We start from the raw sequence: 10067 nt of genomic DNA on the forward strand, positions 1-10067 counted from the left end.
ATGACCTTTTTACCATTTCCAGGGGGATTAGCTCACATGGTAGAGCGCTCGCTTCGCATGCGAGAGGTACCGGGATCGATGCCCGGATCCTCCAAGACGATGTTTTTAATTTATTTATTTTTATACTAATTTCAGTAGTTGCCAATGGTCATAAGAGGATTTATGATGCTCCTAAGATTACCTGGTATTAATAATAATAATAATAATACTAAACCGCGCTGCATATGTCTAGAGCATTTCTTGCTGTTTAATTTCGCATTGACAGTATACACAGTTTCAGCTTTTAACATGATCGACCGTGTGGCATTCGGGCATTGACGCCATCGCGAACATATTATTTAAATATGAACTCGTCCTCGGTAGTATAGTGGTAAGTATCCCCGCCTGTCACGCGGGAGACCGGGGTTCGATTCCCCGCCGGGGAGGTTCTTTTTATCTTGTCAATGTTTCGTTTCACGTCAGTAGCGTTCGCGGGACTGTCCGGGAATACAGATTTACGCCCAGTTAGCTCAGTCGGTAGAGCATCAGACTTTTAATCTGAGGGTCGCGGGTTCGAGTCCCTCATCGGGCGTAACAATTATTTGGTACGATGGTGAACTAACTTTCACCACAATGTCTTGTCGAAAGAGGATGAATAACGTAACATTTGCGGAGTGGCAAAGGCGAAGCAAACTTGATGGGGAACTAGCTCAGATGGTAGAGCGCTCGCTTAGCATGCGAGAGGTACCGGGATCGATGCCCGGGTTCTCCAATGCCTTTTCCATAGGCGTAAAATAAAAGAAATTTGCGCAGAGCAATTTGCAGCAGCGTTCGTGTCATGTCGGGATGGCCGAGCGGTCTAAGGCGCCAGACTCAAGACAAAATGTTCTTCCACTCATCGCGTGGAGAATTCTGGTCCTCGAATGAGGGCGTGGGTTCGAATCCCACTTCCGACAACTTTTCCCTGCCACACAAAATTTTAGGCCTAAAATGCAAGTCCACCGAGCCGGATTTGAACCAGCGACCTAAGGATGCCTGAGTGGTATAAGTTCGTCTGCAGTCCTCCGCTCTACCAACTGAGCTATCGGTGGATGTAGCATCGTACAGTTCTTGTGCAGGACTATGCAGGTCATGTCACGTTTGTAGTATGACGTGGTTTTTAAAATGATGCGATAGCTCGCACGTAGCAGAGGGTGGTTTCGATCCACCGACCTCTGGGTTATGGGCCCAGCACGCTTCCTCTGCGCCACTCTGCTGAAGGTAGGTAAGCTGAAATGTGTCTGATGTAAGGTGTAGTTTAGTATTGCGAACAGCACTCGAACTATGACCTTTTTACCATTTCCAGGGGGATTAGCTCACATGGTAGAGCGCTCGCTTTGCATGCGAGAGGTACCGGGATCGATGCCCGGATCCTCCAAGACGATGTTTTTAATTTATTTATTTTTATACTAATTTCAGTAGTTGCCAATGGTCATAAGAGGATTTATGATGCTCCTAAGATTACCTGGTATTAATAATAATAATAATAATACTAAACCGCGCTGCATATGTCTAGAGCATTTCTTGCTGTTTAATTTCGCATTGACAGTATACACAGTTTCAGCTTTTAACATGATCGACCGTGTGGCATTCGGGCATTGACGCCATCGCGAACATATTATTTAAATATGAACTCGTCCTCGGTAGTATAGTGGTAAGTATCCCCGCCTGTCACGCGGGAGACCGGGGTTCGATTCCCCGCCGGGGAGGTTCTTTTTATCTTGTCAATGTTTCGTTTCACGTCAGTAGCGTTCGCGGGACTGTCCGGGAATACAGATTTACGCCCGGTTAGCTCAGTCGGTAGAGCATCAGACTTTTAATCTGAGGGTCGCGGGTTCGAGTCCCTCATCGGGCGTAACAATTATTTGGTACGATGGTGAACTAACTTTCACCACAATGTCTTGTCGAAAGAGGATGAATAACGTAACATTTGCGGAGTGGCAAAGGCGAAGCAAACTTGATGGGGAACTAGCTCAGATGGTAGAGCGCTCGCTTAGCATGCGAGAGGTACCGGGATCGATGCCCGGGTTCTCCAATGCCTTTTCCATAGGCGTAAAATAAAAGAAATTTGCGCAGAGCAATTTGCAGCAGCGTTCGTGTCATGTCGGGATGGCCGAGCGGTCTAAGGCGCCAGACTCAAGACAAAATGTTCTTCCACTCATCGCGTGGAGAATTCTGGTCCTCGAATGAGGGCGTGGGTTCGAATCCCACTTCCGACAACTTTTCCCTGCCACACAAAATTTTAGGCCTAAAATGCAAGTCCACCGAGCCGGATTTGAACCAGCGACCTAAGGATGCCTGAGTGGTATAAGTTCGTCTACAGTCCTCCGCTCTACCAACTGAGCTATCGGTGGATGTAGCATCGTACAGTTCTTGTGCAGGACTATGCAGGTCATGTCACGTTTGTAGTATGACGTGGTTTTTAAAATGATGCGATAGCTCGCACGTAGCAGAGGGTGGTTTCGATCCACCGACCTCTGGGTTATGGGCCCAGCACGCTTCCTCTGCGCCACTCTGCTGAAGGTAGGTAAGCTGAAATGTGTCTGATGTAAGGTGTAGTTTAGTATTGCGAACAGCACTCGAACTATGACCTTTTTACCATTTCCAGGGGGATTAGCTCACATGGTAGAGCGCTCGCTTTGCATGCGAGAGGTACCGGGATCGATGCCCGGATCCTCCAAGACGATGTTTTTAATTTATTTATTTTTATACTAATTTCAGTAGTTGCCAATGGTCATAAGAGGATTTATGATGCTCCTAAGATTACCTGGTATTAATAATAATAATAATAATACTAAACCGCGCTGCATATGTCTAGAGCATTTCTTGCTGTTTAATTTCGCATTGACAGTATACACAGTTTCAGCTTTTAACATGATCGACCGTGTGGCATTCGGGCATTGACGCCATCGCGAACATATTATTTAAATATGAACTCGTCCTCGGTAGTATAGTGGTAAGTATCCCCGCCTGTCACGCGGGAGACCGGGGTTCGATTCCCCGCCGGGGAGGTTCTTTTTATCTTGTCAATGTTTCGTTTCACGTCAGTAGCGTTCGCGGGACTGTCCGGGAATACAGATTTACGCCCGGTTAGCTCAGTCGGTAGAGCATCAGACTTTTAATCTGAGGGTCGCGGGTTCGAGTCCCTCATCGGGCGTAACAATTATTTGGTACGATGGTGAACTAACTTTCACCACAATGTCTTGTCGAAAGAGGATGAATAACGTAACATTTGCGGAGTGGCAAAGGCGAAGCAAACTTGATGGGGAACTAGCTCAGATGGTAGAGCGCTCGCTTAGCATGCGAGAGGTACCGGGATCGATGCCCGGGTTCTCCAATGCCTTTTCCATAGGCGTAAAATAAAAGAAATTTGCGCAGAGCAATTTGCAGCAGCGTTCGTGTCATGTCGGGATGGCCGAGCGGTCTAAGGCGCCAGACTCAAGACAAAATGTTCTTCCACTCATCGCGTGGAGAATTCTGGTCCTCGAATGAGGGCGTGGGTTCGAATCCCACTTCCGACAACTTTTCCCTGCCACACAAAATTTTAGGCCTAAAATGCAAGTCCACCGAGCTGGATTTGAACCAGCGACCTAAGGATGCCTGAGTGGTATAAGTTCGTCTACAGTCCTCCGCTCTACCAACTGAGCTATCGGTGGATGTAGCATCGTACAGTTCTTGTGCAGGACTATGCAGGTCATGTCACGTTTGTAGTATGACGTGGTTTTTAAAATGATGCGATAGCTCGCACGTAGCAGAGGGTGGTTTCGATCCACCGACCTCTGGGTTATGGGCCCAGCACGCTTCCTCTGCGCCACTCTGCTGAAGGTAGGTAAGCTGAAATGTGTCTGATGTAAGGTGTAGTTTAGTATTGCGAACAGCACTCGAACTATGACCTTTTTACCATTTCCAGGGGGATTAGCTCACATGGTAGAGCGCTCGCTTTGCATGCGAGAGGTACCGGGATCGATGCCCGGATCCTCCAAGACGATGTTTTTAATTTATTTATTTTTATACTAATTTCAGTAGTTGCCAATGGTCATAAGAGGATTTATGATGCTCCTAAGATTACCTGGTATTAATAATAATAATAATAATACTAAACCGCGCTGCATATGTCTAGAGCATTTCTTGCTGTTTAATTTCGCATTGACAGTATACACAGTTTCAGCTTTTAACATGATCGACCGTGTGGCATTCGGGCATTGACGCCATCGCGAACATATTATTTAAATATGAACTCGTCCTCGGTAGTATAGTGGTAAGTATCCCCGTCTGTCACGCGGGAGACCGGGGTTCGATTCCCCGCCGGGGAGGTTCTTTTTATCTTGTCAATGTTTCGTTTCACGTCAGTAGCGTTCGCGGGACTGTCCGGGAATACAGATTTACGCCCGGTTAGCTCAGTCGGTAGAGCATCAGACTTTTAATCTGAGGGTCGCGGGTTCGAGTCCCTCATCGGGCGTAACAATTATTTGGTACGATGGTGAACTAACTTTCACCACAATGTCTTGACGAAAGAGGATGAATGACGTAACATTTGCGGAGTGGCAAAGGCGAAGCAAACTTGATGGGGAACTAGCTCAGATGGTAGAGCGCTCGCTTAGCATGCGAGAGGTACCGGGATCGATGCCCGGGTTCTCCAATGCCTTTTCCATAGGCGTAAAATAAAAGAAATTTGCGCAGAGCAATTTGCAGCAGCGTTCGTGTCATGTCGGGATGGCCGAGCGGTCTAAGGCGCCAGACTCAAGACAAAATGTTCTTCCACTCATCGCGTGGAGAATTCTGGTCCTCGAATGAGGGCGTGGGTTTGAATCCCACTTCCGACAACTTTTCCCTGCCACACAAAATTTTAGGCCTAAAATGCAAGTCCACCGAGCCGGATTTGAACCAGCGACCTAAGGATGCCTGAGTGGTATAAGTTCGTCTACAGTCCTCCGCTCTACCAACTGAGCTATCGGTGGATGTAGCATCGTACAGTTCTTGTGCAGGACTATGCAGGTCATGTCACGTTTGTAGTATGACGTGGTTTTTAAAATGATGCGATAGCTCGCACGTAGCAGAGGGTGGTTTCGATCCACCGACCTCTGGGTTATGGGCCCAGCACGCTTCCTCTGCGCCACTCTGCTGAAGGTAGGTAAGCTGAAATGTGTCTGGTGTAAGGTGTAGTTTAGTATTGCGAACAGCACTCGAACTATGACCTTTTTACCATTTCCAGGGGGATTAGCTCACATGGTAGAGCGCTCGCTTTGCATGCGAGAGGTACCGGGATCGATGCCCGGATCCTCCAAGACGATGTTTTTAATTTATTTATTTTTATACTAATTTCAGTAGTTGCCAATGGTCATAAGAGGATTTATGATGCTCCTAAGATTACCTGGTATTAATAATAATAATAATAATACTAAACCGCGCTGCATATGTCTAGAGCATTTCTTGCTGTTTAATTTCGCATTGACAGTATACACAGTTTCAGCTTTTAACATGATCGACCGTGTGGCATTCGGGCATTGACGCCATCGCGAACATATTATTTAAATATGAACTCGTCCTCGGTAGTATAGTGGTAAGTATCCCCGCCTGTCACGCGGGAGACCGGGGTTCGATTCCCCGCCGGGGAGGTTCTTTTTATCTTGTCAATGTTTCGTTTCACGTCAGTAGCGTTCGCGGGACTGTCCGGGAATACAGATTTACGCCCGGTTAGCTCAGTCGGTAGAGCATCAGACTTTTAATCTGAGGGTCGCGGGTTCGAGTCCCTCATCGGGCGTAACAATTATTTGGTACGATGGTGAACTAACTTTCACCACAATGTCTTGTGGAAAGAGGATGAATAACGTAACATTTGCGGAGTGGCAAAGGCGAAGCAAACTTGATGGGGAACTAGCTCAGATGGTAGAGCGCTCGCTTAGCATGCGAGAGGTACCGGGATCGATGCCCGGGTTCTCCAATGCCTTTTCCATAGGCGTAAAATAAAAGAAATTTGCGCAGAGCAATTTGCAGCAGCGTTCGTGTCATGTCGGGATGGCCGAGCGGTCTAAGGCGCCAGACTCAAGACAAAATGTTCTTCCACTCATCGCGTGGAGAATTCTGGTCCTCGAATGAGGGCGTGGGTTCGAATCCCACTTCCGACAACTTTTCCCTGCCACACAAAATTTTAGGCCTAAAATGCAAGTCCACCGAGCCGGATTTGAACCAGCGACCTAAGGATGCCTGAGTGGTATAAGTTCGTCTACAGTCCTCCGCTCTACCAACTGAGCTATCGGTGGATGTAGCATCGTACAGTTCTTGTGCAGGACTATGCAGGTCATGTCACGTTTGTAGTATGACGTGGTTTTTAAAATGATGCGATAGCTCGCACGTAGCAGAGGGTGGTTTCGATCCACCGACCTCTGGGTTATGGGCCCAGCACGCTTCCTCTGCGCCACTCTGCTGAAGGTAGGTAAGCTGAAATGTGTCTGGTGTAAGGTGTAGTTTAGTATTGCGAACAGCACTCGAACTATGACCTTTTTACCATTTCCAGGGGGATTAGCTCACATGGTAGAGCGCTCGCTTTGCATGCGAGAGGTACCGGGATCGATGCCCGGATCCTCCAAGACGATGTTTTTAATTTATTTATTTTTATACTAATTTCAGTAGTTGCCAATGGTCATAAGAGGATTTATGATGCTCCTAAGATTACCTGGTATTAATAATAATAATAATAATACTAAACCGCGCTGCATATGTCTAGAGCATTTCTTGCTGTTTAATTTCGCATTGACAGTATACACAGTTTCAGCTTTTAACATGATCGACCGTGTGGCATTCGGGCATTGACGCCATCGCGAACATATTATTTAAATATGAACTCGTCCTCGGTAGTATAGTGGTAAGTATCCCCGCCTGTCACGCGGGAGACCGGGGTTCGATTCCCCGCCGGGGAGGTTCTTTTTATCTTGTCAATGTTTCGTTTCACGTCAGTAGCGTTCGTGGGACTGTCCGGGAATACAGATTTACGCCCGGTTAGCTCAGTCGGTAGAGCATCAGACTTTTAATCTGAGGGTCGCGGGTTCGAGTCCCTCATCGGGCGTAACAATTATTTGGTACGATGGTGAACTAACTTTCACCACAATGTCTTGTGGAAAGAGGATGAATAACGTAACATTTGCGGAGTGGCAAAGGCGAAGCAAACTTGATGGGGAACTAGCTCAGATGGTAGAGCGCTCGCTTAGCATGCGAGAGGTACCGGGATCGATGCCCGGGTTCTCCAATGCCTTTTCCATAGGCGTAAAATAAAAGAAATTTGCGCAGAGCAATTTGCAGCAGCGTTCGTGTCATGTCGGGATGGCCGAGCGGTCTAAGGCGCCAGACTCAAGACAAAATGTTCTTCCACTCATCGCGTGGAGAATTCTGGTCCTCGAATGAGGGCGTGGGTTCGAATCCCACTTCCGACAACTTTTCCCTGCCACACAAAATTTTAGGCCTAAAATGCAAGTCCACCGAGCCGGATTTGAACCAGCGACCTAAGGATGCCTGAGTGGTATAAGTTCGTCTACAGTCCTCCGCTCTACCAACTGAGCTATCGGTGGATGTAGCATCGTACAGTTCTTGTGCAGGACTATGCAGGTCATGTCACGTTTGTAGTATGACGTGGTTTTTAAAATGATGCGATAGCTCGCACGTAGCAGAGGGTGGTTTCGATCCACCGACCTCTGGGTTATGGGCCCAGCACGCTTCCTCTGCGCCACTCTGCTGAAGGTAGGTAAGCTGAAATGTGTCTGATGTAAGGTGTAGTTTAGTATTGCGAACAGCACTCGAACTATGACCTTTTTACCATTTCCAGGGGGATTAGCTCACATGGTAGAGCGCTCGCTTTGCATGCGAGAGGTACCGGGATCGATGCCCGGATCCTCCAAGACGATGTTTTTAATTTATTTATTTTTATACTAATTTCAGTAGTTGCCAATGGTCATAAGAGGATTTATGATGCTCCTAAGATTACCTGGTATTAATAATAATAATAATAATACTAAACCGCGCTGCATATGTCTAGAGCATTTCTTGCTGTTTAATTTCGCATTGACAGTATACACAGTTTCAGCTTTTAACATGATCGACCGTGTGGCATTCGGGCATTGACGCCATCGCGAACATATTATTTAAATATGAACTCGTCCTCGGTAGTATAGTGGTAAGTATCCCCGCCTGTCACGCGGGAGACCGGGGTTCGATTCCCCGCCGGGGAGGTTCTTTTTATCTTGTCAATGTTTCGTTTCACGTCAGTAGCGTTCGCGGGACTGTCCGGGAATACAGATTTACGCCCGGTTAGCTCAGTCGGTAGAGCATCAGACTTTTAATCTGAGGGTCGCGGGTTCGAGTCCCTCATCGGGCGTAACAATTATTTGGTACGATGGTGAACTAACTTTCACCACAATGTCTTGTCGAAAGAGGATGAATAACGTAACATTTGCGGAGTGGCAAAGGCGAAGCAAACTTGATGGGGAACTAGCTCAGATGGTAGAGCGCTCGCTTAGCATGCGAGAGGTACCGGGATCGATGCCCGGGTTCTCCAATACCTTTTCCATAGGCGTAAAATAAATAAAATTTGCGCAGAGCAATTTGCAGCAGCGTTCGTGTCATGTCGGGATGGCCGAGCGGTCTATAGCGCCAGACTCAAGACAAAATAATCTTCCACTCATTGCGTGGAGAATTCTGGTCCTCGAATGAGGGCGTGGGTTCGAATCCCACTTCCGACAACTTTTCCCTGCCACACAAAATTTTAGGCCTAAAATGCAAGTCCACCGAGCCGGATTTGAACCAGCGACCTAAGGATGCCTGAGTGGTATAAGTTCGTCTACAGTCCTCCGCTCTACCAACTGAGCTATCGGTGGATGTAGCATCGTACAGTTCTTGTGCAGGACTATGCAGGTCATGTCACGTTTGTAGTATGACGTGGTTTTTAAAATGATGCGATAGCTCGCACGTAGCAGAGGGTGGTTTCGATCCACCGACCTCTGGGTTATGGGCCCAGCACGCTTCCTCTGCGCCACTCTGCTGAAGGTAGGTAAGCTGAAATGTGTCTGATGTAAGGTGTAGTTTAGTATTGCGAACAGCACTCGAACTATGACCTTTTTACCATTTCCAGGGGGATTAGCTCACATGGTAGAGCGCTCGCTTTGCATGCGAGAGGTACCGGGATCGATGCCCGGATCCTCCAAGACGATGTTTTTAATTTATTTATTTTTATACTAATTTCAGTAGTTGCCAATGGTCATAAGAGGATTTATGATGCTCCTAAGATTACCTGGTATTAATAATAATAATAATAATACTAAACCGCGCTGCATATGTCTAGAGCATTTCTTGCTGTTTAATTTCGCATTGACAGTATACACAGTTTCAGCTTTTAACATGATCGACCGTGTGGCATTCGGGCATTGACGCCATCGCGAACATATTATTTAAATATGAACTCGTCCTCGGTAGTATAGTGGTAAGTATCCCCGCCTGTCACGCGGGAGACCGGGGTTCGATTCCCCGCCGGGGAGGTTCTTTTTATCTTGTCAATGTTTCGTTTCACGTCAGTAGCGTTCGTGGGACTGTCCGGGAATACAGATTTACGCCCGGTTAGCTCAGTCGGTAGAGCATCAGACTTTTAATCTGAGGGTCGCGGGTTCGAGTCCCTCATCGGGCGTAACAATTATTTGGTACGATGGTGAACTAACTTTCACCACAATGTCTTGTGGAAAGAGGATGAATAACGTAACATTTGCGGAGTGGCAAAGGCGAAGCAAACTTGATGGGGAACTAGCTCAGATGGTAGAGCGCTCGCTTAGCATGCGAGAGGTACCGGGATCGATGCCCGGGTTCTCCAATGCCTTTTCCATAGGCGTAAAATAAAAGAAATTTGCGCAGAGCAATTTGCAGCAGCGTTCGTGTCATGTCGGGATGGCCGAGCGGTCTAAGGCGCCAGACTCAAGACAAAATGTTCTTCCACTCATCGCGTGGAGAATTCTGGTCCTCGAATGAGGGCGTGGGTTCGAATCCCACTTCCGACAACTTTTCCCTGCCACACA

The 10067-nt window shown here is 47.4% G+C and overlaps 45 non-coding genes across 45 annotated transcripts; 39 read left to right on the top strand and 6 right to left on the bottom strand.

The window, feature by feature from the left end:
- Positions 1–21: 21 nt before the first annotated feature.
- Positions 22–94, top strand: Trnaa-cgc (transfer RNA alanine (anticodon CGC)). The gene has a single exon. It is a non-coding gene; the product is annotated as a tRNA-Ala (tRNA).
- A 259-nt stretch (positions 95–353) lies between these two features.
- On the top strand, positions 354–425 carry Trnad-guc (transfer RNA aspartic acid (anticodon GUC)). The gene has a single exon. It is a non-coding gene; the product is annotated as a tRNA-Asp (tRNA).
- A 73-nt stretch (positions 426–498) lies between these two features.
- On the top strand, positions 499–571 carry Trnak-uuu (transfer RNA lysine (anticodon UUU)). The gene has a single exon. It is a non-coding gene; the product is annotated as a tRNA-Lys (tRNA).
- A 107-nt stretch (positions 572–678) lies between these two features.
- Trnaa-agc (transfer RNA alanine (anticodon AGC)) lies at positions 679–751 on the top strand. The gene has a single exon. It is a non-coding gene; the product is annotated as a tRNA-Ala (tRNA).
- Positions 752–819: 68 nt separating this feature from the next.
- Positions 820–935, top strand: Trnal-caa (transfer RNA leucine (anticodon CAA)). The gene is made up of 2 exons: positions 820–857; positions 890–935. It is a non-coding gene; the product is annotated as a tRNA-Leu (tRNA).
- A 388-nt stretch (positions 936–1323) lies between these two features.
- Trnaa-ugc (transfer RNA alanine (anticodon UGC)) lies at positions 1324–1396 on the top strand. Its single transcript has one exon. It is a non-coding gene; the product is annotated as a tRNA-Ala (tRNA).
- A 259-nt stretch (positions 1397–1655) lies between these two features.
- Trnad-guc (transfer RNA aspartic acid (anticodon GUC)) lies at positions 1656–1727 on the top strand. Its single transcript has one exon. It is a non-coding gene; the product is annotated as a tRNA-Asp (tRNA).
- Positions 1728–1800: 73 nt separating this feature from the next.
- Positions 1801–1873, top strand: Trnak-uuu (transfer RNA lysine (anticodon UUU)). Its single transcript has one exon. It is a non-coding gene; the product is annotated as a tRNA-Lys (tRNA).
- A 107-nt stretch (positions 1874–1980) lies between these two features.
- On the top strand, positions 1981–2053 carry Trnaa-agc (transfer RNA alanine (anticodon AGC)). The gene has a single exon. It is a non-coding gene; the product is annotated as a tRNA-Ala (tRNA).
- A 68-nt stretch (positions 2054–2121) lies between these two features.
- Positions 2122–2237, top strand: Trnal-caa (transfer RNA leucine (anticodon CAA)). Its single transcript has 2 exons — positions 2122–2159; positions 2192–2237. It is a non-coding gene; the product is annotated as a tRNA-Leu (tRNA).
- Positions 2238–2278: 41 nt separating this feature from the next.
- Positions 2279–2372, bottom strand: Trnay-gua (transfer RNA tyrosine (anticodon GUA)). Its single transcript has 2 exons — positions 2336–2372; positions 2279–2314 (listed from the first exon to the last, which is right to left on the bottom strand). It is a non-coding gene; the product is annotated as a tRNA-Tyr (tRNA).
- A 253-nt stretch (positions 2373–2625) lies between these two features.
- Trnaa-ugc (transfer RNA alanine (anticodon UGC)) lies at positions 2626–2698 on the top strand. The gene has a single exon. It is a non-coding gene; the product is annotated as a tRNA-Ala (tRNA).
- A 259-nt stretch (positions 2699–2957) lies between these two features.
- Trnad-guc (transfer RNA aspartic acid (anticodon GUC)) lies at positions 2958–3029 on the top strand. Its single transcript has one exon. It is a non-coding gene; the product is annotated as a tRNA-Asp (tRNA).
- Positions 3030–3102: 73 nt separating this feature from the next.
- On the top strand, positions 3103–3175 carry Trnak-uuu (transfer RNA lysine (anticodon UUU)). The gene has a single exon. It is a non-coding gene; the product is annotated as a tRNA-Lys (tRNA).
- Positions 3176–3282: 107 nt separating this feature from the next.
- Positions 3283–3355, top strand: Trnaa-agc (transfer RNA alanine (anticodon AGC)). The gene has a single exon. It is a non-coding gene; the product is annotated as a tRNA-Ala (tRNA).
- A 68-nt stretch (positions 3356–3423) lies between these two features.
- Trnal-caa (transfer RNA leucine (anticodon CAA)) lies at positions 3424–3539 on the top strand. Its single transcript has 2 exons — positions 3424–3461; positions 3494–3539. It is a non-coding gene; the product is annotated as a tRNA-Leu (tRNA).
- A 41-nt stretch (positions 3540–3580) lies between these two features.
- Trnay-gua (transfer RNA tyrosine (anticodon GUA)) lies at positions 3581–3674 on the bottom strand. Its single transcript has 2 exons — positions 3638–3674; positions 3581–3616 (listed from the first exon to the last, which is right to left on the bottom strand). It is a non-coding gene; the product is annotated as a tRNA-Tyr (tRNA).
- A 253-nt stretch (positions 3675–3927) lies between these two features.
- Trnaa-ugc (transfer RNA alanine (anticodon UGC)) lies at positions 3928–4000 on the top strand. Its single transcript has one exon. It is a non-coding gene; the product is annotated as a tRNA-Ala (tRNA).
- Positions 4001–4259: 259 nt separating this feature from the next.
- On the top strand, positions 4260–4331 carry Trnad-guc (transfer RNA aspartic acid (anticodon GUC)). The gene has a single exon. It is a non-coding gene; the product is annotated as a tRNA-Asp (tRNA).
- Positions 4332–4404: 73 nt separating this feature from the next.
- Positions 4405–4477, top strand: Trnak-uuu (transfer RNA lysine (anticodon UUU)). The gene has a single exon. It is a non-coding gene; the product is annotated as a tRNA-Lys (tRNA).
- A 107-nt stretch (positions 4478–4584) lies between these two features.
- On the top strand, positions 4585–4657 carry Trnaa-agc (transfer RNA alanine (anticodon AGC)). Its single transcript has one exon. It is a non-coding gene; the product is annotated as a tRNA-Ala (tRNA).
- Positions 4658–4725: 68 nt separating this feature from the next.
- Trnal-caa (transfer RNA leucine (anticodon CAA)) lies at positions 4726–4841 on the top strand. The gene is made up of 2 exons: positions 4726–4763; positions 4796–4841. It is a non-coding gene; the product is annotated as a tRNA-Leu (tRNA).
- A 41-nt stretch (positions 4842–4882) lies between these two features.
- Positions 4883–4976, bottom strand: Trnay-gua (transfer RNA tyrosine (anticodon GUA)). Its single transcript has 2 exons — positions 4940–4976; positions 4883–4918 (listed from the first exon to the last, which is right to left on the bottom strand). It is a non-coding gene; the product is annotated as a tRNA-Tyr (tRNA).
- A 253-nt stretch (positions 4977–5229) lies between these two features.
- Positions 5230–5302, top strand: Trnaa-ugc (transfer RNA alanine (anticodon UGC)). The gene has a single exon. It is a non-coding gene; the product is annotated as a tRNA-Ala (tRNA).
- Positions 5303–5561: 259 nt separating this feature from the next.
- Positions 5562–5633, top strand: Trnad-guc (transfer RNA aspartic acid (anticodon GUC)). Its single transcript has one exon. It is a non-coding gene; the product is annotated as a tRNA-Asp (tRNA).
- Positions 5634–5706: 73 nt separating this feature from the next.
- Trnak-uuu (transfer RNA lysine (anticodon UUU)) lies at positions 5707–5779 on the top strand. The gene has a single exon. It is a non-coding gene; the product is annotated as a tRNA-Lys (tRNA).
- A 107-nt stretch (positions 5780–5886) lies between these two features.
- On the top strand, positions 5887–5959 carry Trnaa-agc (transfer RNA alanine (anticodon AGC)). Its single transcript has one exon. It is a non-coding gene; the product is annotated as a tRNA-Ala (tRNA).
- Positions 5960–6027: 68 nt separating this feature from the next.
- Positions 6028–6143, top strand: Trnal-caa (transfer RNA leucine (anticodon CAA)). The gene is made up of 2 exons: positions 6028–6065; positions 6098–6143. It is a non-coding gene; the product is annotated as a tRNA-Leu (tRNA).
- Positions 6144–6184: 41 nt separating this feature from the next.
- On the bottom strand, positions 6185–6278 carry Trnay-gua (transfer RNA tyrosine (anticodon GUA)). The gene is made up of 2 exons: positions 6242–6278; positions 6185–6220 (listed from the first exon to the last, which is right to left on the bottom strand). It is a non-coding gene; the product is annotated as a tRNA-Tyr (tRNA).
- Positions 6279–6531: 253 nt separating this feature from the next.
- On the top strand, positions 6532–6604 carry Trnaa-ugc (transfer RNA alanine (anticodon UGC)). The gene has a single exon. It is a non-coding gene; the product is annotated as a tRNA-Ala (tRNA).
- A 259-nt stretch (positions 6605–6863) lies between these two features.
- On the top strand, positions 6864–6935 carry Trnad-guc (transfer RNA aspartic acid (anticodon GUC)). Its single transcript has one exon. It is a non-coding gene; the product is annotated as a tRNA-Asp (tRNA).
- Positions 6936–7008: 73 nt separating this feature from the next.
- Positions 7009–7081, top strand: Trnak-uuu (transfer RNA lysine (anticodon UUU)). The gene has a single exon. It is a non-coding gene; the product is annotated as a tRNA-Lys (tRNA).
- Positions 7082–7188: 107 nt separating this feature from the next.
- Trnaa-agc (transfer RNA alanine (anticodon AGC)) lies at positions 7189–7261 on the top strand. Its single transcript has one exon. It is a non-coding gene; the product is annotated as a tRNA-Ala (tRNA).
- Positions 7262–7329: 68 nt separating this feature from the next.
- On the top strand, positions 7330–7445 carry Trnal-caa (transfer RNA leucine (anticodon CAA)). The gene is made up of 2 exons: positions 7330–7367; positions 7400–7445. It is a non-coding gene; the product is annotated as a tRNA-Leu (tRNA).
- Positions 7446–7486: 41 nt separating this feature from the next.
- Trnay-gua (transfer RNA tyrosine (anticodon GUA)) lies at positions 7487–7580 on the bottom strand. The gene is made up of 2 exons: positions 7544–7580; positions 7487–7522 (listed from the first exon to the last, which is right to left on the bottom strand). It is a non-coding gene; the product is annotated as a tRNA-Tyr (tRNA).
- Positions 7581–7833: 253 nt separating this feature from the next.
- On the top strand, positions 7834–7906 carry Trnaa-ugc (transfer RNA alanine (anticodon UGC)). The gene has a single exon. It is a non-coding gene; the product is annotated as a tRNA-Ala (tRNA).
- Positions 7907–8165: 259 nt separating this feature from the next.
- Trnad-guc (transfer RNA aspartic acid (anticodon GUC)) lies at positions 8166–8237 on the top strand. The gene has a single exon. It is a non-coding gene; the product is annotated as a tRNA-Asp (tRNA).
- A 73-nt stretch (positions 8238–8310) lies between these two features.
- Positions 8311–8383, top strand: Trnak-uuu (transfer RNA lysine (anticodon UUU)). Its single transcript has one exon. It is a non-coding gene; the product is annotated as a tRNA-Lys (tRNA).
- A 107-nt stretch (positions 8384–8490) lies between these two features.
- On the top strand, positions 8491–8563 carry Trnaa-agc (transfer RNA alanine (anticodon AGC)). The gene has a single exon. It is a non-coding gene; the product is annotated as a tRNA-Ala (tRNA).
- Positions 8564–8788: 225 nt separating this feature from the next.
- Positions 8789–8882, bottom strand: Trnay-gua (transfer RNA tyrosine (anticodon GUA)). Its single transcript has 2 exons — positions 8846–8882; positions 8789–8824 (listed from the first exon to the last, which is right to left on the bottom strand). It is a non-coding gene; the product is annotated as a tRNA-Tyr (tRNA).
- Positions 8883–9135: 253 nt separating this feature from the next.
- Trnaa-ugc (transfer RNA alanine (anticodon UGC)) lies at positions 9136–9208 on the top strand. The gene has a single exon. It is a non-coding gene; the product is annotated as a tRNA-Ala (tRNA).
- A 259-nt stretch (positions 9209–9467) lies between these two features.
- On the top strand, positions 9468–9539 carry Trnad-guc (transfer RNA aspartic acid (anticodon GUC)). The gene has a single exon. It is a non-coding gene; the product is annotated as a tRNA-Asp (tRNA).
- A 73-nt stretch (positions 9540–9612) lies between these two features.
- Positions 9613–9685, top strand: Trnak-uuu (transfer RNA lysine (anticodon UUU)). Its single transcript has one exon. It is a non-coding gene; the product is annotated as a tRNA-Lys (tRNA).
- Positions 9686–9792: 107 nt separating this feature from the next.
- On the top strand, positions 9793–9865 carry Trnaa-agc (transfer RNA alanine (anticodon AGC)). The gene has a single exon. It is a non-coding gene; the product is annotated as a tRNA-Ala (tRNA).
- A 68-nt stretch (positions 9866–9933) lies between these two features.
- On the top strand, positions 9934–10049 carry Trnal-caa (transfer RNA leucine (anticodon CAA)). The gene is made up of 2 exons: positions 9934–9971; positions 10004–10049. It is a non-coding gene; the product is annotated as a tRNA-Leu (tRNA).
- The last annotated feature ends 18 nt before the right edge of the window (positions 10050–10067 follow it).

This window comes from Hydractinia symbiolongicarpus, chromosome 3, assembly GCF_029227915.1.
Source record: "Hydractinia symbiolongicarpus strain clone_291-10 chromosome 3, HSymV2.1, whole genome shotgun sequence".
Lineage (NCBI taxonomy): Eukaryota > Metazoa > Cnidaria > Hydrozoa > Anthoathecata > Hydractiniidae > Hydractinia > Hydractinia symbiolongicarpus.